Source organism: Filicampus tigris, chromosome 5, assembly GCF_054856515.1.
Source record: "Filicampus tigris isolate MCC_2025a chromosome 5, RoL_Ftig_1.0, whole genome shotgun sequence".
Taxonomy (NCBI): Eukaryota; Metazoa; Chordata; class Actinopteri; order Syngnathiformes; family Syngnathidae; genus Filicampus; species Filicampus tigris.
The window spans coordinates 5,637,769-5,664,432 of NC_141221.1; the positions used below are offsets into that span (position 1 = coordinate 5,637,769).

At 39.8% G+C, this 26,664-nt stretch overlaps 1 protein-coding gene across 4 annotated transcripts in view; it reads left to right on the forward strand.

Moving 5' to 3' along the window:
• grid2 (glutamate receptor, ionotropic, delta 2) overlaps nucleotides 1–26,664 on the forward strand; it is a 440,886-nt gene that overhangs the window by 30,493 nt on the left and 383,729 nt on the right. The window contains exon 1 of one of the 4 annotated variants that reach the window (XM_086031023.1): nucleotides 17,578–17,723. The exons of the other annotated variants lie outside the window; for them this stretch is intronic. The gene's annotated coding sequence lies outside the window, so the exon portion shown is untranslated. Of the gene's footprint in view, nucleotides 1–17,577; nucleotides 17,724–26,664 lie in introns of those variants that run through there. 4 annotated transcript variants of the gene reach the window in all.

Here is a 26,664-nt window from a genome sequence, read left to right on the forward strand (position 1 = left end):
TCACATTTTGTATTGAATAGCGCTAATTCTAACTAACAAGCAAAATAGTCTGCCCAACTTCTGACCAGATGGCGCCATTCAAACCCACCTAATACCCTCGCAAACAAAAAAAAACACATGCAGCAAAATAATCCCCAGCCAACAGAGGCAACATAATGGGTAGGTGTAAAAAGCAAACAAAATATTATCAACAGCAATGTGAAAAGCCTTTTATCACTTTATTAGTTCATTTTCATTGCAGCTAAGTGAAAACAATCGAAATTAGAATATATCAATCACGCAGATACCCCTAGTCATTGTATTCAAATGATCCACTTTATAGCCTTCCAAATATTTCATTCTTTACAATGCGTATTCCATGCCATGGATTATCCAGTCATGGCCTTGGGACCCAAGATATCCTTAATAAAACGAACAATTATGACTAATACAGTCACCGCTGCGATCAGTTGTATGTGGGAGTGAGTATGTGTAAGTTCAGTCCAAAGTGTAACCATCATAAACCTTTATTAACCATACAGTTTCCATTTTAACATCATTAACTGTCATACAAATATAAGCACATAAAATGAAAGCCTGCACTTATGTAATGGAAAACTATAAAACATAATACGATACAATACAACTTTATTCATACAGCGCATTTCACAACAGCCGCCGTTGTGACAAAGCACTTTACATATAACATAAAATAGCAATAATACAACAACAAAAACAGTGAAAGCAGTCAATTAAAATGCAAGTTAATGATACTCACACATACAATAGACACCAGAAAAGAGCAGAATACTGTCAGTCTCTTGTTGGGTCAAAATGCAAAGAATAAAAATGTGTCGATTGAGTTTTAAAAATAGACAGAGAGGAGGCTTGAGGGGGGGAGTGTAAAATTAATACCTGGATACTGGACAGTGCGGGTTAAATTACATAGATTCCCGTTGTTTCTGCAAAGGGAATCAAGTAAAATTAATTATGGCCATTAAATATATACTATATATTTTCCTGATGTACTTGTATTGCTTTGCAATAAAACACAGTGCGAAAAAAGCAACTTATGTATATAAGTTTATATATGATTTTAGTGGTTATGTTGTTCTCATCCACCCCTCACCCCCTAAAAAGAGATATTTGATTGGTACTAGAATTACTGAGGAGGTTCTATGAAAAATATCCACTCTAAGGAGTCCCTGGACCCAAACGGGATTCTCAAACTTTTGGGGAAACAAAGCACTGAGCTTTCCACAAGCGAAAGCTTTAAGAATAGTGTTAATAATACATAGCGAGCCAGTAAACAAGTGAACAAACCTGGTCTTTGTAACCCAACGGGACGCTGGAAAACAGCATCCAGTATTTGATGTTTTGTCTCGTTCTCCTTTTTGTCCAACAGTTCCTCCTCATACTCTATCGCTCTTTCAAAAGCTATATTTTTTTTTCCGACGACCGCCCTTACTCCCACATTTAGCTTTATGCTCTCACTATTTCCATTTTGTACATTATAATCACAACACTTAACACTCACACACTTGATCTTTGCTTAGTGTTCGTTATGTTAGTTAGTGTTGATCACAAACACGTTAGCCACTAGCAAGCTAAGCTAGCTTGAAATGGTTCAACGTGCACCATAGGTGAGTCACTCACATGCATCCATATAAAGTATGCTTTGCGTGAATCCAACGGGTTGTTTCCTGGAATTGATTCAATCGAGTTGATGCCTTTTTAAACAATTTTATATCGATATATTTTGTCCAAAAGGCCAACTTGCAGAGCATAGATTGTAGCATAAATACAAATCAATACATCAATGTAGCAGATAAATCATTGCAACATTAGTCTTCTTTAAGGCTTTCTACTAAAGAAATGTAAAAAATATATATCTCCAAAAAACAAAATCTTGACTTTTAGTTAGAAAATAGTGAATGGTGAATAAGAACTCTTCATCCTTGACATTCAGGTATGTCATGAAGGGGTACTGACAATCAATTATTAAGGCTATTGAAATGCCATTGTTTTGCACGCCCGCCTTACACATCTTGGTAGCTCAACAAAACAGCAAAAAATAAAAAATAAAAGACATAAATGTGTATTGATTGTTCACAAATTGTTTTGCACTTTAGCATAACTCCCACTTGCTGCAGCAAGCTTAAGGGGAAAAAGAGTTCATTATGTCAATGAACACGTTGAAAGCCTTGTGTGTGCATAGTTTGCACACACTTCAATAAAAAGGCCGGAGCATCATTTTAGTGTATAAGAAAATACCTTATCTGAATTTGTATTACAATTTGATGCCGCCTTGTGAAGTTGAGCTTGGAACAAAGCATCAGTTTATTGCCTTTTGAAAGCACGCCAAGCATTAGTGTGAACTTAATAAGGCCCAATCATCAGAACCTCATTAACGGCTTCATTGGAAACAGCGTGATGCTTTTAATACCCTTCTGTCTTGTCATTGAAACTAAACCCTGACAGACATGTTGATTATGAGGAGTGGAAATAGCGCACACTTGTATGATGTTTAATATTTTATGCACTTAAGTTATTTTAGGAATTAAAGTAGTGATTGGACCTCAATCGTATTTTTTTGGTTGTAGTGTTTCAATTAAAATACATTTTACTCAGCAGGATAGCTATGCGAGCAATAGTCTTTCCTTTCCTTTTAAGTCCAGTAGTTGGTCGGCAAACACGTTTTCAAACTGTTGTCGTTAGTCAAAACCAATTGAGAGGAAAGCAGGTTCACTGCCTGTGGACTAGGAATGCTGATGCTAAAAATGTCACAAAATCAAATTATTTGGAACACCACTTGGAAAGTGTGAAAAACAATTTAGCTGTTCACAACTGTCAAATTACTCTAAATAAAAAAAAAAAGACTATTTTTTCGTAGACTGAGAGTGCTATTGCTAAAAACACCACAAACAACAAACCAATGAAGCTTCCCTTAACCGTGCTTGTCAAAGTCATTTTATGGTCCCTGAGCCTTTGCTCGAATTCGAACTTTTGTCAGTAAGGTTATCGGCGCTGTCCGTGCTCGCTGCAACATGTTTTGCATCAAGGGGATAGGCTTCAAACTTTCTTCTTCTGTTATTGTCAGTGGCATGCACAACAGTTTAAATAGGAAGAGGCTTAAAATAAGGTACATTTAAATAGCAGTGCTAAATTATCCTTGCATAAGATTAATAATTAGTGCAACCTCGATTCACAAGTTTAAGAGCTCATAAAAATCTTGCAAAAAATTTCCTTTGAATAGAGTGACATTTTTTTGTTAAACTGGTCTAATGTCTGACATCAGCCCATCTCACTTAACACTAGGACTTCACTTCAGCCGGCAAGATGAACAGCTTTTTATTTTATTCATTCTTTAAATTAGGTGAACAACTGTCTCTTGGAGGTTCCACTTAAATTATGCAAGTTATCAACAGTCTCGAATGCATTAAAGTAAATATATGCAGTTAGACCAAAATTTATGTTGAAGATGAAATTTTGCATGTTGACATGTCCTGATATGACACCTCACTAGACCTTCTTTCAGCGACCATCAAATGACTCACTGCTTGTTGGTTGTTTTTTTGGGGGGTGGAATTATTAGACTGAAATTACAATACACGCACTAAAAAATGTCTTCTTCAATGTCAGTGAGGGTTTTTTTTTCCAAGCAGTGTTTATTTTTGGTTACTTTCCTACTTCCTGTTTTCGTCCCATTCCAGTTGGCTTGATAGGACTCTCATCTAGAGTTTATATTGATCAGATGTTTACTCGTAAAGGACTTCACTCTTGGTCTTTTGCGACTGGGGTTGTGCACAGAGTTCCGTCCGTTAGGTACGTTGAAGGACCGAATGAAGATGCGGATTGCTATGTTAGTTTCTCAATCCTGGCAGTGTCTTGCGAAAGCACCTTAATTGATAAACCCAGGATCCAATGAACCAGAGAAAAACACGGCACGCACTGCGGTAGTTTGACCTTTTCGAAATTGGAAGACAAATGCCTCCCCCGGTGTTAAGTGGAGTACTTTCCCCAAACAAACAAGTTATTGAAGAGTAGATTCACCACCGAATCTTCTCTTCAAAGTGGTTGTGATAAATGCTTTAGCAGAGGAGCATTTTCACGTGTGTGCGCGCGCCGGTCCCAGATTACACAGTTAGAGAGTGGAAACATAAGTGAGTAGAATTAAAAATCTAATGAGACAGCAGGCGTCTTTTCCTCTATGCTTTTGAAATGTTATTTAGACGGGTTTGTTGCCAAATTCCACTTGTGAATGCACGTGTCAAATATGAATGCATTACGTACGAAAAGTATTTATTTACTTCATTTCCTTTTAATATAATGACACTTTGTAGAAATGGCTTCCCTGCATAGTGTAGGTGAGTGTTAACATGCGCATTTATTTGGGAGTTGTGGCGTACAGCTTCAGGCATACAAGCAAGCTTTTTTTTTTTTTTTTTTTTTTTTTTTTACAGTGAGATGAATGGTGCGAGACCATGCTGAAAGGGGCTCAAACCCACGTACTGACACTCTCTCTGTGTATATTCCTCTTTGACTTGCTCTCTCAACTGAGCACAATGCCTCCGTTCTTCCTTTTTTGATGCTAATGCCTTTGCTTGTTTTTTTTTCCTAGGCACTGCTATGTATGCAGTTTTTAGTGTCCTCCAAGGGCTCTTCCTCAGCCTGAGATATACTTTATAAAAGACAGCAAAAGGGGCATGTGGGGACACACACACACACGCACACACACACCCACGCACACCCCAAGAAAAACAACTGTGTGCTGTACATTGTGTGAACACAATACCCACAAACAATGACATATTGCTTGCAGCTTCCCATAGCACTATTTGTAGTGAAAGGAAGGTGTTGTTAGGCTGGATTTACACTACATGGTCATCACAATTCTTATTTGTTTGCTCATAAGTAGCAATGAATCTTGATGCCTTCCAGATTAGTGATCAGGCCTTTGCCAAATGTGTATCAATTTATAAATGTTATTGGATATAAGCTAATGCAACTACAATGCCAACGGACAGATTGGATCTACCCTGTTTTCGGTCCATTGCAAATTAGAGTATGGCTAAGGGGGGTGGAGCCTGACTCACAAGTGAATTGTTACAACTGGAACGTAAAGTCCCAAACTTTTCTGGGCAGTATGCAATTTGTTTTTTTTTGTGATCATTTTCACGGCTCAAAATGTATAGTGCAGCAATATAGCCACTTGGCTAGCTTTTGGACATAGCAAAAAGGTATCTAAACGACAGATCTAGAAAGACTACAATATATTAGATGGTTGACAACAAATCATCACAATTGGAATTGTACTTTTCCAAAACCTTTAGGAGGGTGTACAAATGCAGTATTTTCTATGGTCTCAAAATGTGAACGTTACAAACCACTACTTTCATAGTTGCATTGCATTCAGTGGACAAAACTGAATGGTTACATATTGATGGGATTGGAAAAGAAAACAAACAAAAAAAAACCCTCAAACGTTTAAGTTACGAATAATTACTGCAGCACGTAGGTTGGTTAAGCCTGACGTCATGGTATACAGGTACCACTGTTCTATTGTTTTCTGGTGTCTACTCTATATGTCTTAGTATCATTCATTTGTGTTTTAATTGACTGTTTTCATAGTCTTTGTTGTTGTGCTATCATTATTCTATTTTCTGTAAAGAAATGAAATATATAAATGCAATTGTATTGGTTTGTATTATGTCACTCGACCAGGGCTTTAGCATTCCAAACTGTAGTATGCTGCCAGCTCTCGCCTGCCAGCCTCTCCACAGGTAGTTGTTCAATTTAGTACCCAGAAAAGTTGTAAAAGTCCAATCAGGCTCCCTCTCTGTGAATGCATAAATCTAATAATCATAAAGTCATGGCCATTGTGATGTAAATGTGATATAGCACCGCCTGTCACCCGCAACGATAGCAAAGGCATGTCGTTGGCCGCCAGAGCCGAGGCGTTTTAATTTGCTGAGAAGCGAGTCTATAAACACGGCACCGCATTGTAATCATTCTGAAAAGCACTGATGTGGAGGATAAAAGTAATAATAATAATAATTACCACAGCTTTCTGTGTTTTTAAGTGTGTCACAAGTCTGATGATGAGCAATCATGCAGGAGTTAACCGCCCATGATAATTAAGGTGCAATTGTATGTCCACGCAGAAGTAGCATGCTGTTATTCACGTATTATGTATAAAAGGATGCCAACCGAAAAAGTAATATTCTATAAAACACACAAATGGCACTCTACCTTTTCATCCAACGTGAACAGTCAGCAGCTGGCATCAGTAGCCTCACTCAGTGCTTCTTAAGAAACAAAAATAATGCTCTCAAGTCCAAGACACAACTCAGATGGGCCTAATATCCAAATCAAAGTATTATGTTCACAAAAAGATGTCCGTTGCTCAGTCGTCGTTTGGCGATCATCTCCAAGCAACATGAAACTGAAACACTCTTTGATGGTGGACAAAAGTACTTGAAGACTGGCACTGGATTATATCAAATGGAGGTGTTGGAATTTGATGTCTGAAATTTGCATGACATTTAAAGCTTGTTTTCCCCAAACTATTAGTTGAGCTTGAAATTCTTTCATGTTTTAAGGCCTTTAATAAATGTTTATCATTATACTCCTCAGCGCATGGCTGCTCTCAAAGCAATCATCTCAGCTAGGAAAACAAAGTTTAATTCACAGCCCCTGAGTGTTTTATGGGCATATATCTCCCCCAATTTTGGTCAAACTCAAATTATTCCTATCTTTAAGGCTTTCGAAAATTGTGTATCATTACCCTGATGTACCTTCGTTGAACGACTCCTCAATGAAAGAAATCATCCACGCCAAGAAAACAATTCTCCTATTCCTATTGATTTGTTGACCTATTTTTCCTGAAAATTCTGGTGAAATCCCACATTCTTTCTCGTTTCAAGGCCTTCTTTTGACTTTTGTCCATCATAATCACGCTCAGCGCATGACTGCTCTATGAAAGCCGTCACAATCATCTCGGCGAAGAAAACAACATTTAATCCACAGCTTCAAAGTAGTTCATAAACCCTCCAGCATCACAGGTCACGCAGTCGCAAACGTCTGGTAACGGCCCATCTGGGATGTCTGTGACTCCGCCCTCCGTCTTCACCATCTCTTCACCCATATGGGTCGACTCGCTATGTATATGTGCGACATAAACACCATAGGCGGTGCTCATAAAGTTTTAACGTTAGCTCTAATGAGAAGTCAAGGTCATGCTGATGCGGCAGCGGTTCATCGAGCTGGGCTCTCTCACAGCAGGAAGAAATGAAGCTCTGTTGGTTATAGATGAGGAAGTCTGTTGTTCCTCATGTAGGGAAGGGTGGGCAGAACGGGTCATGAGTGTTATTGATTATTCACGGAAGCTCATTGCAAGGTTTATCACTTAGCAAAAGTCGGCTGCATAATGTATATTGTCCCCCAAGTCCATATGTTTTTACAACACAAAAAATGGTTCGTAACAATATGCACAAATGGGTGACATTGACAGGCTCACACTGGGAGCTTTTATTGATATTTTTTTAAACCTGCTGTTTGCAGATCTCTGCAAAGGATAAAAACCATCTGATAGAGCGGTCGACTCCTCGCAACAAGCTTAGCTGCTAGTACAAAGTACAATAAACGACCCAGGAGAAATGTTTCAGGAGTAGCAGAGTTGACTTACTGTACACAATTGTGTTCAAAATAATGCAGTGCAAATTTTGTTTGAAACATCTTTGGTTTCATTTCATGGGTACCGGGAGTTGGTTGACTCCATACATCCTCAGTCCGTCACTCCGTCATCGTTATTTTAACCATGCTTCCGTCTTCCTTAAATTGCGGTTCATCATTGCTATTTCAGGACCTTCAGCCAGTCAATCATCATTCCATCACTTCGTCATCCGTCCGTCACTCCGTCATAATTATGCAGAGCTCAAACTACATGACTTTTTTGTCATTCACGACAGTCGCTCTGTCGGAATACCAGATAATAACGGGCTTCTTATGCTGGTTGGGTCTACATTTAAAGGATGCAGTATTCCCGCTACATAAATTCAGAGCTGGTTCAACTCGGACTGGCACTTAGCAGGAGGGAACTTGTCCGTGCATCTCTCAGGGAGATTAGCAGGCTTTTGCGAGCAAGCGCCAAGTCATCCCTGCTTGGTTGTCGCTGATGCTCTCTGATTGCTTTAATCAATAATCTTAAATGGATGAAGGAAATTGGAGATAAAGTCTGACTGCTATTGTGCCGTAAAGCAAGTAAACGTAAAGAATCTGACATAAAGGTTCTCGAGCGAGTTCGCCTACCAATCAAGAATACCTCTTCCTTTTTGTTTTTTTGTTTTTTGCCTACCTCGCGTCCTTCCAACTCTTCCTCCTCCTTCCACATTTTACCTCACACCATTCTTCACCATCAACCTCTCACTCCTCATTTGCATATATCATTCCCAGACGTCCCTCCTTATAGAGAGCACATAAAGAAGATGTAAGGCCTCGCGGTAAAACGCCGCCGATCTCATCTTCTCTTTGCGCAGCTGTCAATGAGGTAGAGTCCTCAGCTGGATTCAGGGTTGATATCAAAAAAGTGGATTTGATTACATTCAGGATCATTTGAATATTATGAATAGTCTTTTGTGTGTTTGTATGCCTTAGAATGTTGTCAAAGGGCCACTGCAGAAACAATCAAGGTGTTTTTGTGCAAGCATTTTCCAATTATCATCAGTATACAATTGATGTCAAGCTCAACAAGAGCAAAATAATAAAGACTTTCCTGTAGAAAACGCCAAGAACTGAAGCAGACTTTTAATGTTGCCCCGAACTGAGCTCCGCTGTATCTAAAATATTCATTGATGACGGGTAATACCATTTTCCAAAAATCATCAATCGTCATCCTAATAACAAAAGACAACGGCAATTTATACTACACAAATATTTACTCATCATCAATTAAATGCAGATGGACGGTAAGCACATTGGCATTGTTGGTCAATGCCACAAGAAGGCCACAAAGGCCATAGGAGGTATACTTTTGCTTTCGTACAGACCATGCAATTACATCTACACGACACAATGCTGTTACTAAGAATGGACACAATCGATGCCTCTCAAGTTTGAATGGATTTTTTTTTTTTTTTTTTTTAAACCTTAATTGCTCAATGGACAGCCAAAAATAAGCGCAACCTCATTTCAATATGATAAGATGATGAGCTCTATTTTGGTTGACCTGATTAGCGGTTTGCATTTAAATGATGCTCTCATAACCCAGTCTGATATGTCGGACTGTGCGTGGAGTTGATGGCTTTTGTGTAATGGCGGCTTGACTTAAGGACAATGCATGCGACTGGAGCATATCTGTACAACTTCTTGTCTCGGCTCAAGAAGGTCGCAGTTCTACATCAGCTATTGTTTGGAAAGAAAGGCTAGCAGCACGGTTTTGTTGGCGTAATTGTAATTAGTGGTGGGTGCACAAAGTCGTGACGGATATGTTTAAAAGCGGAAGCTTTGTTATTGTGTGTATAATTGCATTTCAGCAGATTATGTCCAATAATAATTAGGCCCTTCTTGCATTGGAGTGACTCAAAAGCCAATTCTGCATGGAGATTTGAGTCTCCTCGAGCCAACAATGCCATACACTGCCACTGTGATGCCGAAAGGTCACCCACATAATACACATAATTTTACAATACCTTATAATGATCATGACCTTGACATCCAATGGGAAAGGTACAAAGCTCGCTGAAACAAGTCACGCATTAGATATTTTTGATTTTGGGAAGTGGCCTAAGAGACTAAAAATACAGAATACTAATATTGAGGATAAGCGAGTCATGTGTTTTGAATTTGACTTTTGCACAATTTTCTCAAAAATACATGAGAGCTCATCTTTTTTTTTTAAATTACTTTTAGTCAAATTCTTTCAGAAGCATAATTTGTATGCCTCCTATTTCAATTGATATCTACTTTTGTACAAACATATGTAGGCTACTGTGCTTCTGTTTACATTTGATAAGTCTATATAATGGTGTTCCTGGATGCTTTTCTCATTTGATCTGTTTAATGTCACAAGCATCATAATGTGTTGTGTATTTGTCCAGGTGGCAGACTGAGTGTGTATGCAAATATATTTGTATATACATTAGAATAACTAAAAATATATCCTGGTTTATCCTAACCCATTATCATGATATAAAATTGGATTTTGTTTCCCCCATATCAACCAGTCCTAGTAGGAATACTGTCCAACAGTCCAAGGGGTCTTTTTTAGCTTTTCTAAGACCCAACGTAGGTATCTCTCTGTGATGCATGGGTGCAGCAATTGTGATTGAGTTTGAGCCAGCGTGGACATAAAAGAGGCGAGCAAAAAGGGACGGCGTAGTATCTGAGGTGCAGATGTGAGTGAGTGAAGCGGAGAAAGCAGAATGACATTGAGTTCAGAAGCGGCGTCTGCCTCCAGGCCGGCAGCTATCAAGAGTCAACTGCAACAGCGGCGAGGGAGGAAAGTAAGACAAAATTAAACGTCTGCAGGGTTGGAGGTTAGAATCGGGGGCAGGATACCATGGAAATTGGAATTGAAAACACGAAGGGGATATGATCAGGGTGGCAAGGGCGGACCGATTTCTACACCAAATTCAGTGTGAGGTGGTCAGGCCCCTTTTTTACGGGTGAAGGTAGAAAGATGAAAAGAACAAGAAGGGTGCAAAGAGCAAACAAGGGGAAGATTGGAGAGCCACACCACAAGCCGCACTGCATAATACATGCACTGCGATTTGGTGCATGTAAACGCCCTGTGAATCTTTTATAAGATAAGTTTGACCTAGTGACACCGCGGGGAAGATACAAAAAGGAGAAAAAAAATGCCGGACTTGGACACGGTGAAAGTGCATGAGGTAAAAGTCCAGGAAAAATAAGGCTAAAAATAAGGATGAAGCCAGACATGGAGAGATTTGTGATGTTGCAGTTTTGCTCTCTGACTCGATGAGCCGAGTACAACATGCATCATATTCTTTGATCAATTTTACCTCCAAATTAACTTTGTCTTTAAAGGACAAGAGCAGTTTGGCGCATCCTAACAGGATGCACCAAAAGGTCTCAAGGACCCATGTATGGAACCAAACAGGAAGCTGATCATTTTGGTTTGAAGAAGCCACCATCGGTCACCAGACTACGAAGCCCGCCAGGGGACATCACAAGAATATTTAAGATTGCGTTATAACATAATACTATTGCGTTTTATTTCAAAACGTTTGCGTTACAATGCCATAGGTTTTCAGGTTTTATTGCATTGTTTCACAATAAAAAAAGATTATTGCAAAATAACGCAATGTTATTTTAGGAGGAGAGTGAAAGTCTTCCACTTTCGGGTTGTAGCTTTAAGTGTGCGGCGATGCTGGCATGAGCCTGAATGACAGTTTGGAGAGATTTTTACACTCGAGAGATGTCCTAGACAAGGACATACTTCACATGCAAAGGGATATGGTATGTACTAAATCTTAACAGTTAACAGAATAGCATTGCGATCCACTTATTTCCTATGCCCCATACATACCTTATTCCGGATTACACATGCAAGACAGGCTTGGCATCCTGTGGCGTAACGTAATCCATGGTATTACATGTGTTGAACCACTAGAGGGCAAACTGTCTGTGAGTACAATGTTACTACAGGGGGAAACGCACATGAAAAAGAAAAAAAATAGGACTCTACAGTGTTGTTGCAGGAAGTTAATAAAGGCAGCTCCGTGGCAACGCAGAAAAGAACAGTGGTCTTTCTTTTTAAAAGAACCCAACACAATACGTCCATCGGTACTTGACCCGGTTAGGGACGATTACAGGGACGGACGAAAACCCACTTACGTCCTTGCTTAGTACGCCCTTTTTTAAAAAAACTTCTTGTCCACCGTCTTCCTTCCCCCAAATAGGCTTCCGTCCGACCGTTCCGTCCCTGGGACTGAATGCCCATCTCTGATTGTTGTGATTGTTATTAAGGGCTGGGGGGAAAAAATCGTCTAACTTGGCTAAGTCGAAAAAATAGGTTGACAGAACATTTCTGCCTTGAAAGGAGGGGCAGGGAGATTAGACAAGTAATCGATGAAATAATCAAGAGGACAATGAATTCTATTAATAATCAGGACAACAATCTTTTTATTTTTTCGATATTTTTTCCCCCAATCATTAGTAAACAAATAAATGGCACTATGCATCAATTTATTTTCTACAAATCTCTTCCATTGTCCCGTGAGCACCACTTTGGTGACCCCTTATCTACATGGTCCGTACAATTCTTAATCTTAGACTTAAATTCACCCAAGTCTGCTACCCTCATATCTTGACTAATTTAAAGAAAACATCTAGAGCAGAATCCACCTTTTTGAGGATTACAGCAGCTCTCTTTGTTGACAGATATTTCAAGTGAAAAATATATTTTAACACGGTGGTGCATGTCAAGGCAACGCTCATAAACCTCACTGGGTACTTCAAAGTGTTTGAAGAGACCTGATAATACTAAAAAGAAGAAGAAGAAGAAGAAAAAAGAAAAAAAAACAGGATAGCTGCAGCAGCTGCCAAGAGGATGCCGTGTCGAGACAGAAATGCTGCATTCTTTTTGCATAATCAACTAAAATTCCCTCTCGTACACAACGAGTTGGCGAAGGGTAACTTCAATATTTATCCAAGCTGCCGCACCACTGCAAAGACGATTGACTTTTGTAAAGACTTTAGATTTGATTGCGTTACAATTTATGCAGGCTGTCAAGCATATGCTAAAGCAACAGCGTGCGCTATAACCTCAAACCACGAGTGCGTTGGAAGCCTGAAGAAAGGCGTTCCCACAAACAAAAACGGCACAGAACGTCAATTTCAATTCACAGAAAATGGACATTGCTTTGTGCAAATGGTGAAGGGACGTTTCTCCAAAATCACACTAGTATACACATATTTGAATAGGCTATGCTATACATCCACAATTGCTGCATCAGAGACTTCTTATGTTGAGGCAGAACTGCTGATATTGTCTCTTAAATGCAACAAATTCTGAGGCTTCTTAGTCTGTCTCATGGCCTTTTCCTCATTCCAAAAGTGTTCTCCAAAGACTTGTTTTTTTTTTTTTTTTACTCAATTTTGTTAGCTTCAGGGCTTTTTCTTTTTTAATACCATATCCTGTGGTTGAGACAAGTGCTTTGACGTGTACAGAGGCGCAAGAGAATGCACCTGATTTTCAAATAAGAACTCATTCACGGTATAGAAAATGGAGGGGTCGATGTAAATGGTATTCTTTTGATGGCTGTGTGTTTAACTTCAACACAAATGATATTGGTTCATCGTGGAGATCCCTGATGATATGGAAGCAAGACTTTTTCATATTGCTGAATGGCTGAAAATTTTGCAACAGCACCCAGTTGTTTTAGTACTTAGAAGTAGACAAGCGGTGGCTTAAATTAGAGGTGATTAACATTTTACACAGTTTTCAAAAGCTTGAGGTTTCACCCTATTGGCCTTAAACTGTCGTCAAGCGATCCTGAACTGCTGAAAAGCCTTAAAGCCTCCAAGGGAAATTGTTGGTGGGTAAAATGAATGAATCATGTGCTCTTCTGCTGCAGCGGTGTCTTTGAGTAATAAGTAAGGCACTCAAGGCGTAGAAGATGGGCGGGTTGATGCGGAGGTTTTTTTTTTTTTTTTTGCAAGCACCTGAAAATGGTACTGTTTAAGGGCAGTGGCAAGGGATCAGCTAGCTCAATGAAAACATTTTGAGATTTATTCAGAGTGCCAACTGGTAGCAGTTTCCATTTCAGAGGTCATCTTACATTTTCCATTTCCAGTGGTACGACATGTTTTGGTTGTGTTGCCATGCCGACTGCTCCATTTTTTTTTTTTTAGGTGGGTGTGGGTTGCGTCCCTAACCTTTGGTTGAATCAACAAGCCAAAAAATATCATTCAATAATTGATGTTTGGGTTGAGGTTCTTCTCAGAAGGCAAGTGGAGTTAACAAAAGTACAAAATTGAAGGCACACAAAGCAGCTCCAGTTTGAGAAAGATGAAGGAGGCCCGCAACCTCGTGGTCGACAAAGATAACATTAATTGAAGAAAAACATAAAACAAAATCCTTCAATTGCCATATGCTGAATGGCGGATGATTGAATTAAGAAAGCGTGGCCCGACCAAGAGAGTGCACTTTGCATAATGGTACCACAAATAGGTCGAGTAGGAAAAAGGTCGCAAAGAGTGCACGACACTTGAGATTAAAACAACTGTCGTGTTGCCATCTCTCCTTGTCTGTCACTCTTGTACCATAGTTAGCGTCTTTTTGCTGCCACAACTAAAATAACATGCGCTGTCTTTGTTTTTTATTCTGTTGGCATAGTAGCATAATATGCAAAATATGAAACAAAGTATGAGTCCTCTTTGCAATAGACCAACCACATGCATCCATGGTCAACCCGTTGAATGACACATCTATGGATACACTGCATGTCAAGCAGTCTTAAATTTGACATACCCAGACCAGCAATTATTTGTTTAGCAAACAGGTTAGCATCGCCATTTGCGTAGCTAACCTCTTTGCTCGTATTTCCTCCATGCAGTGTGCATGCTATGTACTCTAAACCATTGTTTCTCAACCTTTATTGAGCCAAGGCACATTTTTCACATTGGAACAAATTTTAGCAGAACGATTCACAAAAAGTTGCTATACAGGGTCATTATGTACCTTCGGTCATCTAGTAGTAGAACATATTATTTTGCCTGTTACTATATGTGGTTGGCATAAATAAATTAACAAAACAGTTTTTTGAAATCAGAAAATGTATATATTTTTTATATTTTTCATATTTTTTAAACTTTAAATGTGAATCCAGATAACTTTTTTTTTTTTTACTTTAAAAACGTATCTGGATACAGATGATTTATTTTGTGAAACCACATGCCAAAATAAAATTGAGTAAATTCAACCCTTTTTTGTGTGTGTACATTCGGGATAACCCATTTACATGCGTGAATGAACAGAGTTAGTCCCCCATTTGAATACCCCAATTTAATTTCATTCATTTCATTTTTGTCAATAAAACACATTTATTCATGTCACTCACCACAGTAATAAAACACTCAGTTCCCTCCTCGCTCCAAAAGTGCGCTGCTCTGCTGCGTGCAATTGTGTGTGAGTTTTGCCATGACTCTTTACCTCTGCTTATGTATTTCCGGTGAGTTGCGCGCCAGACGCACGGCACACACTTGAATACACATGTATACTGTAGGTGTGTCAATATACAAACTGTGTCATTTTCACTGTAGAGACGGAAAATAACAAATATCAGAAAATAACACAGCAGAACACAAACCAATTATGCCCCGTTCAAAGGATCGCATTTATATGACCAAATATTCGGGTTAGAAAAGAGGTAACACAGACAATACGGGTATCTAAAAATCCAAATAAGATCATATTTGTTTAAAAAAAAAAAAAGATCTGAATAAGAGCATATTTGGGTTTTAAAACATCCGAATAAGTGCATATTCTGGTTTTTAAAACCTGAATATGAGCATATTCAGGTTTTTGCGCGTGTTACATGGCCTTTCAAAATCCAAATACTGCCAATATTCAGGTTCTGAAAGTTTTATTCACTGCATGTTAACATCGTCATTGAGTGTGATTGTCCTGTGGTGTAGGTGGGGTGTGAGATCTTCTTTCAAATTCAAAAACGGTCGCGGGTGACAGTCATAAATGTGGAATAATATCATCAGGAGGCTGTGTTCACACTTGCAAGGTTTAAAAAAGTGAATAATTTTTGTAAATCTTTTATGAATTCTCAACTCACTACATCACTGCTCTTAAAATGCTACTGTAGCTATTGAACAAGAGGAAGAGTTTGAGTATGTGCCCATGTTTGAAGAGACATTGTCAACAACATACTCGTAGAGCATGGCCAAATCTTTAAGCAAGCAAAGATTATTACAGTGCGCGGCTATGGACTCAGCACAAATACTGAAACAAATCTCAACATTAGCTCAATTACGCATGCTTTTAATGAGACACACTGCTCTTGATGGAAAATAGAAACCCCTCCCCTCATGCACATGTGACATGTTAAAGGGAACCCTAAAATGGTGCTAGCTAACGGATTGACTGCAAAAAAAGGCTCATGGTGGTTAGTCAAGTCATCATAGGCACAGTGTATTGACTACAGTAGCTCGTTTTATTCTTTTTAGTACAGCGGAACGTGCAGAAGTGTTTTGCCTTTTCTTTGGCCTTTGAGTGATTACACCACCGGTGATGGCAAATGTGTGATGGTAACCATTCAAAATGCAATTACACTTAATCTGTCAAAGAAGATAATCTGGCTGCTGAGTACAATACGATTAATACAGTTTATTAAATACCAACTAATTACTTAAATTAATTCAATAAAACGGTAGGAATAATTTGAACGCCAAAACTTGAAGTCCAAACTATCATGTAAATCTTGTGAGAATGAACATCTAAAACAGGGTTGTCAAACTCCGGTCCTCGAGGGCCCCTATCGAGCATGTTTTACATGTCTTATCGTATTTAGCTCCCTACAGTTAAGTTTCTTTCGGGGGGTTTTCATTCTTCAAATGCTGATTGGTTTTACTCTATTTGCGTTTATGTGGTTAATTTGTCTTTATGCAGATAAAGAAACAAAAAGGACACAACGTTTCTTAACTGTTGACAACAATAACAACAATAAATGAATCCTAATGACTGAATCCTTTGGAGAAGCAAGATGCATGTTACCTATAGCATAATGGTGTAGAATTTGTTCGACCTTGGCAGAGGTCTGCTCTCTGCTGTGTGCCATCCTAGTTCCGTTCCTGTTTAATTGCTCTTTTCATACATTTTCCTGTATTATATGCTGTGCCTTGCTTTTCAATTGTAACGATCAATTACAAACAGCGCTGTATGCAGAGTACATGCATCCTTACATAATCAAATCTCCCTCCCTGCACGCACTTCATAAAATAGGCTGATTGCCTGATGCTTCAAGGACGAACGGTAATGGGCTCAATAACTTATATTGGTGGGGCACCAGCTGTCAATCCGCCAATTGTTTCCCTTATTGTATGGTTAGTGGTGTGTTTACCAACAGTATTGGTTGCACGCTTTGCTTGTGTGCGTGTGTCACGACTGTATACGTAGTGATGTTGTGCTACACATCACTTTTGTTTTAAGGAAAGTAATATTTATGCAAAGAGCAACAATTAAATCCATTTACAGTTGTGCTACTTGCATGAGTAGGGATGCAGTCAGTGTGGTAGTTTGTTTGGTTAGAGCTCTGCATACAGTGATCCCCAGTTCTTTGTGGTAGAACGCACTTCAAGCCAAATTTTAAAAATGATTATAACACACTTTGTCACTGCATCTGAACTCATAAGACATTGTTGTTTTCTATAAATGTAAACATCTAATGAAGAGTGTTTTTTCTGTTTTATGTGTGCTTTAGGTGGTTGATGTGTGAAATTGTGAAATGTGTATGTGCTTTGTGTACTTGTTGATTGAATTTTTTTTCCTTTGAGTGACACCATAGCTCCACAAGAGGGAGACCTATAAAGGTAGCCACACAGGTGTGAGTAATTAGGAAGCTGCTTTGTTTGAGCCAGAGCCACAAAGTTTGATCTCCAGGCTTTAGCTTGGCCTATGCTTCATTTGCACGCAAAAAGGGACTTTGACGCCTGTGTTAAAGAACTGAAGAGAAGATCGTTTAACACTAAGCATCCTTGGTGAGCGCAGTGAGGTATGTTTGCTGGTTTCCTTTGTTTGGTTTAAAATGTTTTTTTTTATTTTTTATCAGTGTTTATGGAATACTTTGAGTAAATTAGTATTTGCTTTTTTTAATATTGATGCACAAATTATGATTGTATTGTGAAGACTGTATGGCGACTTGCTTGTTTTATGTTTAGTATATCCTGGCATACAGTTTTCACGGCGCTAATGGTGAACTTGATAATGCTGCTGCAACTAAAATAAAAGACACCTCATGCATCAGTCGAGACTCATTTTGGGGATTCAAGGGTTGCTACAACCTTTAATCAGAAGGCGGGGGAGGGCATGCTCAAATTCGGTCTGATCATCAGTATGTGTGTATCCTGCTTTAGTGTATGCCAAGTTTTAGTGGGACAGACAGGAGAAGAGACAGTTAAACACATGGAACCGGAGTGCTGAAGAGTTTAATGGCAAGAAAAAGCAGGAACTGAAACATGTGGGAGAGGAAATGCAAGCACCGCTTCATGAAGTTTAATAAAGTGTCTGAGGGCGAAGCATCATGGTCCTCAATCATTCCAAAATGGGAAAGGAAGAATGGGGGAGTGGAGGGAGAAGCAGAACGCGACACAGGGTAAGAGGTCAAGGTCTACGGGAGGGCAGGAACACTAGTGGGAGAAAATGGACAGCGGATTAAAGGAGAGGTAGTGAATGGCCGAGATACTTCAATGACCGTGTCCTCATTTCCCCACTCTGCGGGATACGCTACAGAGGAGGGAAGCTGTTGGCTAAGGACAGAATCAAGCAAATAGCTTGGTGCTGGAAGAGTGTCTTGTAAGATAAGTCTGAGATACTTGAAATCGCTGAGCAGGGAGTGGGATAAGAATTTCACCGGTGTTTGATGAAAAAAAACTCGTACCTCCACATTATGATTTTCTTAACATGTTCGGTTGAAGGTATGGATCCAAATAACGAATGAAAACATGTATAATAGCGGCGTGCTTTTAATAATTCACTGCCAGAGCTGCCCTGCCGCTTTAGACAGCTCAAAAGACTCGCCATCACTTTGTTTTAAAGTAGGTGTATGGAAAAGTTCGTTTGTAATTATTTGGAAGTATGGATCTGGGTCTGTAGAGCTCTGTGAAGTTACGCAACCAATGTGTCCTTAAGAACTTTGGCCCTAACGTCAAGGAGGAAACATCACTCTAAACCGCGGGTCTTCAAGCCTGTTCCATCAAGGCCATTGTCTTGACTGTTTCCCATCCCTCCCTGCTGCAACACACCTGATTCAAATGATCAGTATCGTTATCCAGCTTCTGTAGACCTTGCTGATTATCTGATCAATTGGATCAGGTGTGTTGCGGCAGCAAGAAATGGCAAACAGGCAGGACAACGGACCCCGAGGAACAGGATTGAAGACCTCATGATCTAAATACACACCACACCACATAATGACTTGTCGGGATAATCTTCGGAGACATCCAATAATTGGGCCTTTGCTGACTTGGATCGGAACAAAGGGAGATGCTCAAATTCAGTTTGATTGGATTGCTTTAACTGTATTATCGTTTTCTTACAATACACAGTAAATGAATACCCTGCGGGCCTGTAATGTTATAGTCCTGCCGTCACCAACAAAGTCACTACAGGTAGAAAAAAAAAAGACCATCTATGAGTCAACATACAAAGACAATAGCCAAGGGAAAAGTTGAAAGCGTTATATCTCCCCTGTTTCAGGCTTGGGTAGTCTTCCTGATAAAGCGCATCCGTACTCGGAATTTGGTATTTGGAAACGATTTCAACGTCACCACTTTTTATCATCAAAGACATAACTTCCTGATAGCGTGTGTATAAATACATAGATAAAAAAAATAAATATACAATACCCCAATAATATTCAGTGAGTCACCAAAACATCTGAGAATTGATAGTTTGAGTGGTGTTTTATATACATACTGTTGCGGAGAGCTAGGACTGTCGGTGTATTTAGGGAGATTCGCAGGAGCACCTCATCCAAACAGTCGCTCGAGTCAAAAGCGTGGCCGGACACGATGGTAGAGAACAATTGGTTTTAATCGCACTTCAATCCACTTCACAGAACATAACAGCTCGCTCATCACGGCGCATACACACGACCGCAAAACCGCACGAGTTCGCCGCTAATCGCTAACGGCTAACGGACCACGGGCTCGATAGGACCCTTTTTTCTGTCCAACAATATGCCCGACTTAAATCAACGAAAACAAAGAGGACCCATTAGCTGCCCGAAACATGCCTGATGCTAAAGCACACAAATTAAACAGCAAACAATGCATGTGCAAACAAAGCAGTAATGAGGAATTTATAACACATACTTTCATTCATTCGTTTTTTTTCCAGTATAGCACAATGCCAGTTTGCACAGGTTGCTGACGGAGGCATTTTTGGTTTGATTTACATAATTAGAAATGCCCGTTGAGACATTTTTTTTCCATTAAAATCTCTCTGCTCAGTTGGTTTCCCCCAAAATTCCCCACGAGTGTAGACTGAGGCAGGATTTATTCGGAAAGTATGTCAATGCGACTGCAGCGTAAACAGACAGATCAGACACATCCTGTCAATGCGAACCTGGAAAAAAAAATGTGTGAGGTGAATCAAAACGACAAGGAATGGATGACTAAATATGGTTTGCTAGACGAATATAAATCGTTATAGGGGACTTTTGCACAATTTAAAACAGTTCGCAGATGTTTTCATCACATGTTGGTGACACCTTGCCTCAACAAAATATATCACAAATTAAAGTGCACTGTACACACCGTATTTCTTGTCTCACTGGATTTATCCTGTTTGGAGGGGCTGGCCCTGTCTCATGGGGATGACTGACTGTGCAGTATACCTTGCCTTATCAGTGCCTTAAACCAGCGCAGAAATAGACAATAAATGCAATTTTACTAGTGCAGTTGGTGGTTCAGACTCTAGTCTACACTGTGCCTATGTAGTGTATGGACCACCAAACAACTTCACCGAGCAATTTATTATGTGCCACTTCTCAGAAGCTAATAATGTTAGCTTACACCGGTGCTTCTCAATTATTTTCTGTTACGATCCGCCAGGAAGAAGAAAACATTTCCCCCGGCCCCAATTCTCCACTGCAACTGTAAATAGTATCATTTGTCTATAAAATTGTTGTAAGTACATCTCTGTACATTCTATCCTAATTAACATTAAAGCGAAAACAAACAAAAAAAAAAATTAAAATAAATCTTGATCACTGTGATTGGCTGGCAACCAGCTCAGGGTGTATCCCGCTTACTACCCTCCAGCACGCCCGCTACCCTCGTGAGTATAGAGTGGTTCGGATAATGGATGGATGGAAATATACAGTAGATCAACTTGCAGCAAAAAAAATAACTTCATTAACATTTTTTAGTCTCTCTCTGCCTTTATTTTCTTCCCGTTGGATATTTTCCGTGGTGTCTCTTGCACATCTCCTGCTCTGTGCTATTTGTGTGCATACTTAGTGAAAAGAAAAAAAAACACAGACCTTAGAGCTCATACTCCCTACCACAGTCTGACAATGAGAGCGCCACTGCCACCTACTGTAATGGATGTGCAATTACATTTTATTCTAGTATGGCAAAAAAAAGCATGCTCCCTGGCGTGACACGCCATCGCACCCCCTTATCTTTTGACTTTGACATTTTGCAAGTTATTTCAGTACAAACAATAGTATATTTTGAACATGACAGCTTGATAGAACTTCAACTACATGAATCTTCTCTGTGCAGTTTCTCCTCTTCTGAGGAATAAACCTAGAGAAACAACAACACAAGAAGTCTTTAATGTATCATAATACCTGCATAGGAAATGTTGTCAATATGTATTGCTGTGGTTTATGTAACATGTTTATGGCTGGGCAAAAGGAAATTGTTCACTGTATTCCTTAATTTGGCGTGAAAAAAAAAATCAACACATTTTTCAACCGATCAAACAGTCATTTTACACTTGTATGGTTTTTATGTTGCCATCACAAGTGCCGTTTGGTTTCACTTCCAATAAATTTAGATGGAAGCTTGGATCCTGTTAGCGGCCGCCTTCGTAATGCCTCCGGGCAGTTATTTTAGACCTCAGTGAGAGTGGCCTAGAGGGACTTGTGCCGCCGTAATTGGCACATGATACGCTTGGATGCCCCCGACATCTTCTGTATGAGAACAGACACGAGCAATAAGAAATGCCACCTACTGAAAATGCACTGAGTCGTTTTGGTAAATCGACCTGTTATTCTCATGTGGTATCGTGACATGACAAATGTCATCAAGTCACTCACCTGTTGAAGTGGGAATTCTGGAGTTGGTTTGCGAATGACGTAACAGTAACTTGTTTCTTCATCAGAGTAGCTGGCTGATCTAAAAGTCCAATTTTTGAGACAATTAGTGGTGCTCCAACCAATCGGCCGCCAATCGCGATCGGCTGATTTCTGTGGAAAAGTGCGTGATCAGCAGTTGTAAGTAACTGTTAACCATTTTAAGTTTGTGATCAAGAGGCAGTTCAATATGCTAGCGGTACCGTTAGTATGTGTAATATTGTCATTTTAAGGACATATATAGCAGACCATACATTTTATTGATTTTGACATTTAAGGCAACGGCCTTAAATGTCAAAATGTATTTTTATATAGATATTTGCTAATTATATCTCTATTTCTAAGCAGCCCGTTGCGTTGAGCCATTAAATGAATCACATACTCTGACTCCTCATCTCCTATTCCTGTGGAATCACCTCATCATCTTTGCGCCTCCAGTCGAGACGACTGTCATTCCTATCATGAATCCCTGAAGGTTTTCTGTCTTTTTGTCATGTCGCAGGAGAAGAGGGAGATTATTAATAAATTCATGAAATATCGCAAAAGTACCTCCTAAGTGTTTCCCTAGCTTCAGCCACCACCACCATCAAGTCGAGAGTGTCTCCCGCCATGGGACTATTTTCCTGGCTGCTGGTACATTTTACTACATGACTGTGGAAACTGGGAGGCCATTAAGGCTCAAATGAATGGCAGTACATAGCCTCTGAGATTCGTCCTTCCTTTGGAGATTTTAATTTGGACTGAGTCTTCTCTCTGGAATACTTGTAGGCTATTTTTTTATTTTATTTATTTTTTTAACAAAAAGCATGACCTCAGCTTTCCTTTTTAAGCGTGAGCCTCACTGGCTATGACGTGTGTATGCTGGTGTGTGAAACACCATGCATTTTTTTTTTTTTTTTGTCTGCAGATGCTGTACAAGATCGGACAAGCCCAGTCAAAGCCGCACGGGATAAATTTAGCCCATGCTAACACCCTTGGAGGCCTCTTAATAATTGAGAAGGCATCTGCTCCAATTAATGTGGCCCTCTAAATGGAATCCCCATTTAAATTTTCCCTAACTGGGTCACTCTCTTTTCACCCTCTCTCTCTTTCTCAGTCTCAGTCTCTCTTCCTCTCTCTCTCTCTGTCTGTCTCTCTCACTTTCTCTGTGGTGCAGTACAGAAAAAAAAAAAGATCGCTGCCTTCCACTTTTTAAATGTTTTTGGGCTTTCTGAAGCAGCATCTGGGATATTTTGTGCCAGGGGTTTCGTGAGCGCACAGTCAAAGACAGCACACATACTCATGTGAGGAGGCTTTGACATTTACTTCGTTTTGGCTGGTTAGAAGGCGAAGAACGGAAGTTTCTATGAACATTTGTTGGTTTACAGAGTTAACCTGAAAAATCAAGAACTGCAGGGGTGTCAGCAGTGTAGTTATCATGCCTGCCTGAGTGGATTTGATTGTGGACGCTCATGTTAAAGCTCAAGATTTATAAAACGTATATATCTAACCTAATTTAATATTTATATATACGGAAACCGAGCAAATCCTCACCCGTCTGAGCTCCTAATAAATTTCCCGGTTCAATTAGAATTTATATTTTAACAGTCCCCTTCAATATTTTCATACTTTGACATTATGAGACCAAACCGGCACCTAAAAATTGATCAATGAGAGCGGGGGACGGGGGGGGCGGGTCGTTGGGGCAGAAGCCTCCGGACATCCATCCTTCAACAGTCGCCTGTCAACCTTCCATCTGCACCCCAGGAGTTTCAAAATCTCTCAACAGTGTAAGTTTGACAGCAGCTGCCACGTTAGAAGATCTTGTATTCTACATTCTGTTTTTCTTTGTATTATTTCTCTCTTGTAAGAAATTAATAGAAACGACAACTCCTGGTGTTCAGTGTTTATGACAGTGAATTATTGCTGCAACAAAAAGTGACTTATAAAAATGTGTTTGTCACAGAGAGCCAGGAAGTTACGAATGTACACGTACAACATACAACGATGCTTGTTAAAAGCTTGATTTTGTTTATGGTGGTAAATGTGTCAACAACAGTTTGTGTAATTTTAATGAAAAGAATATGCTTCTGTTAACCTGTTTTTATTGCTCCTGGAGGAAAAAAACAGTGGTCCTCAATTATAAATATAAAACTAGTACCGGTAATGCGATGCGTAAGCTAGTTTGTATTTGTAACCGTGATATTCCATATGTAGCGATCATTGTAAACAGAGGAACTCCGAGACTAGTTGAATGCAACCGGCAGAGGCACTGTCACTTTAGTTGCCTTCTTGGATTGAGTTACTTATATACACACACCACGCAAGCTCCTCAAATGCTGGGGTGGAAATGAGAATTCAGACATTCTCCCAATGCTTAAAAAGTAATTAGTCGATTAAGGACATCTGGTCAAATGCCATTTTTTGTTTTTCATGAGAGTTGGTATGAAATCTGATCCGCATTTGTATTCCATCTGAACTGCCGTTGACTTTAAATTGACATGAACAAGACTGTTCTGGCATTTTGTGAGTGTTTCAGACGCTAAAGGTCAAACATTTGTTTAGCTGGTGTGTCCACAGTTGAACATGGTTTGCATATCCACTGAGGCCCCCCACCTCCGACCCTTTTCTTGCAGAATTCATCAAACTCAGCATTTCAAATTTTCCCAGTGAGTTTGAAATATTCACAATCTTGACAATAGGGATTTTTTTTTTTACATTGCCGTCATCACTGTGCAACGCTCTCTAATTGGAACTTTTATCTCAGCCTGTCGTGGAATGAGCTGCTCTTGCCCTCGCGTTGACTCCCTTCCTTCTTTGCTTTCCAGTGCAGTTAAACACACTGACTAATTATTGCACCCGGCTTCACCTTGCTCACTCTTTTATAGGGAAAAGCCGCAGTAAAAAAAAAAAAAAAATAGTAGCTGTCGCAAAATCCCACGAGGGTCTCTAGAATTTGGGCTATCCTGTTCTCTGAGTCACTGGCTGTGTTTGTCCTTCAGCCACCACGTCTTTTTCAGTTTTGATTCGGCAATCGGGGAAGCCCGTTTGCGAGTGTGTGTCGTCCTCTGTGTATAGACAATTTTTTGAACGTGCGAGGGTGTGCGCATGATGCTAAGAATAGCGCCATGGGCCATAGCAACATCTGCCATGCGACTGGAACCTGACTCATACTGTAAGGCTGGACGTAACATATTCAGCTTTTTGTTACCGGGTTATCAGCATCCATTGAAGCCTGGTCATCCTGGAAGGGGGAGTCCCCCATCTGTGGTCCCTTCTTAAGGTTTCAAATGTTTCCCCAGTGTGTTTTTTTCCTTGCCATCCTGGGGGTTAAGATCAGGGAATGTCGTTAATATTTGCTTTTGATGGCGGCAGCGCTTGATAACTGGACACTAATTAAATTACACCTGTGTGTGGAAGGCAGCACAGTTCTGAGGATCTGGGTTCAAATCTCAGGTCTGGCATTGCTTTGTATATTTGGCAAGGTTCTTCCTGTACTTGGATGGGTTTTCTCTGGGCACACTGGCTTCCTCCCACATTCCCAAATGCGCATGTCCATAGATGTAAATGCGACTGTGAATTGTTAGCTATATATGCCACAAGCCCAGTCTAGGGTGTTACCTGGCTGCCAGCGCAATATCAGCTGGGATGGGATTCGGCTCACCGGCGACCTTAATGAGGACAAATAGAAAATGGATGGAATTAAATTGTTAAGTTAATACTTTATTATTACTGAATATGATTACATTATAGTGTAACATTAATTCAGAATGGATCGCTCATGGATGCAAGCAATTAAAGAGTAACATTTCCATGATACAATCTCCCTTTAACCTACATCAGGGTGTAGTTCCACAACATCGTTGTGTAGCAACTGGGTTTTTTTAAAAGTGAGAGCGGGATGTGCTGTGAGAGGCAGTGAGGAGAGGGAGAAGAGAAACTGGCACAAAATCAGACTCTGACTCAGATGTACCATTGTGGGTTTGCCGGGTAAAGTCGGGGCAATAGAGGAGAGAAATTAAGCCATTTAGATGGATGGGAAAGGTAAAATGGAAGGAGGAGGGAGAAGCTAAGGGTTATGAGAAGTTCACACAATTGTGGAGCGCATGATACACTTGTATTTCCTTGCACAATGAGTTCATCCATCCAGCAAACGGCTGTGATACCGACTCATATCGGTTCATCCTCAAGATTGCTCTCTGAATGCTAGCAGCTGTTGCGATAAGTCACAAAGCAAACCGAAAAATCGTTTTTTTTTTTTTTTTTTAACCATTTAAGGCAGAAACACAGTAGAACCCCACGGAAATTTACAGTCATATTCGGGAATAAGAGGAATAATATGTCTGGGCCAAAATTCCTGTTCTGATTAGCTATTATGAATGAATAATACTGATAGTTGTATGCGACCGGGATTGGATTTACAGCAATGTTCCTTCACGTCTGTTGGTTGGAGCATAGGTTTATTGGCAACATGTTGTGCATTGAAAGTAGAGAACACTCAAAATTATGTTCCCAGGACGCTGATTGAAATAAGTTGTTCTCATTTCAAAACAATAAAACCCAGAGGAATCAAACATGTAATTTAAAATGAATCTTTCTGTTCCTGGATCATACAACGTTTTACAAGATAATTTTACCTATTTCTTTTAAC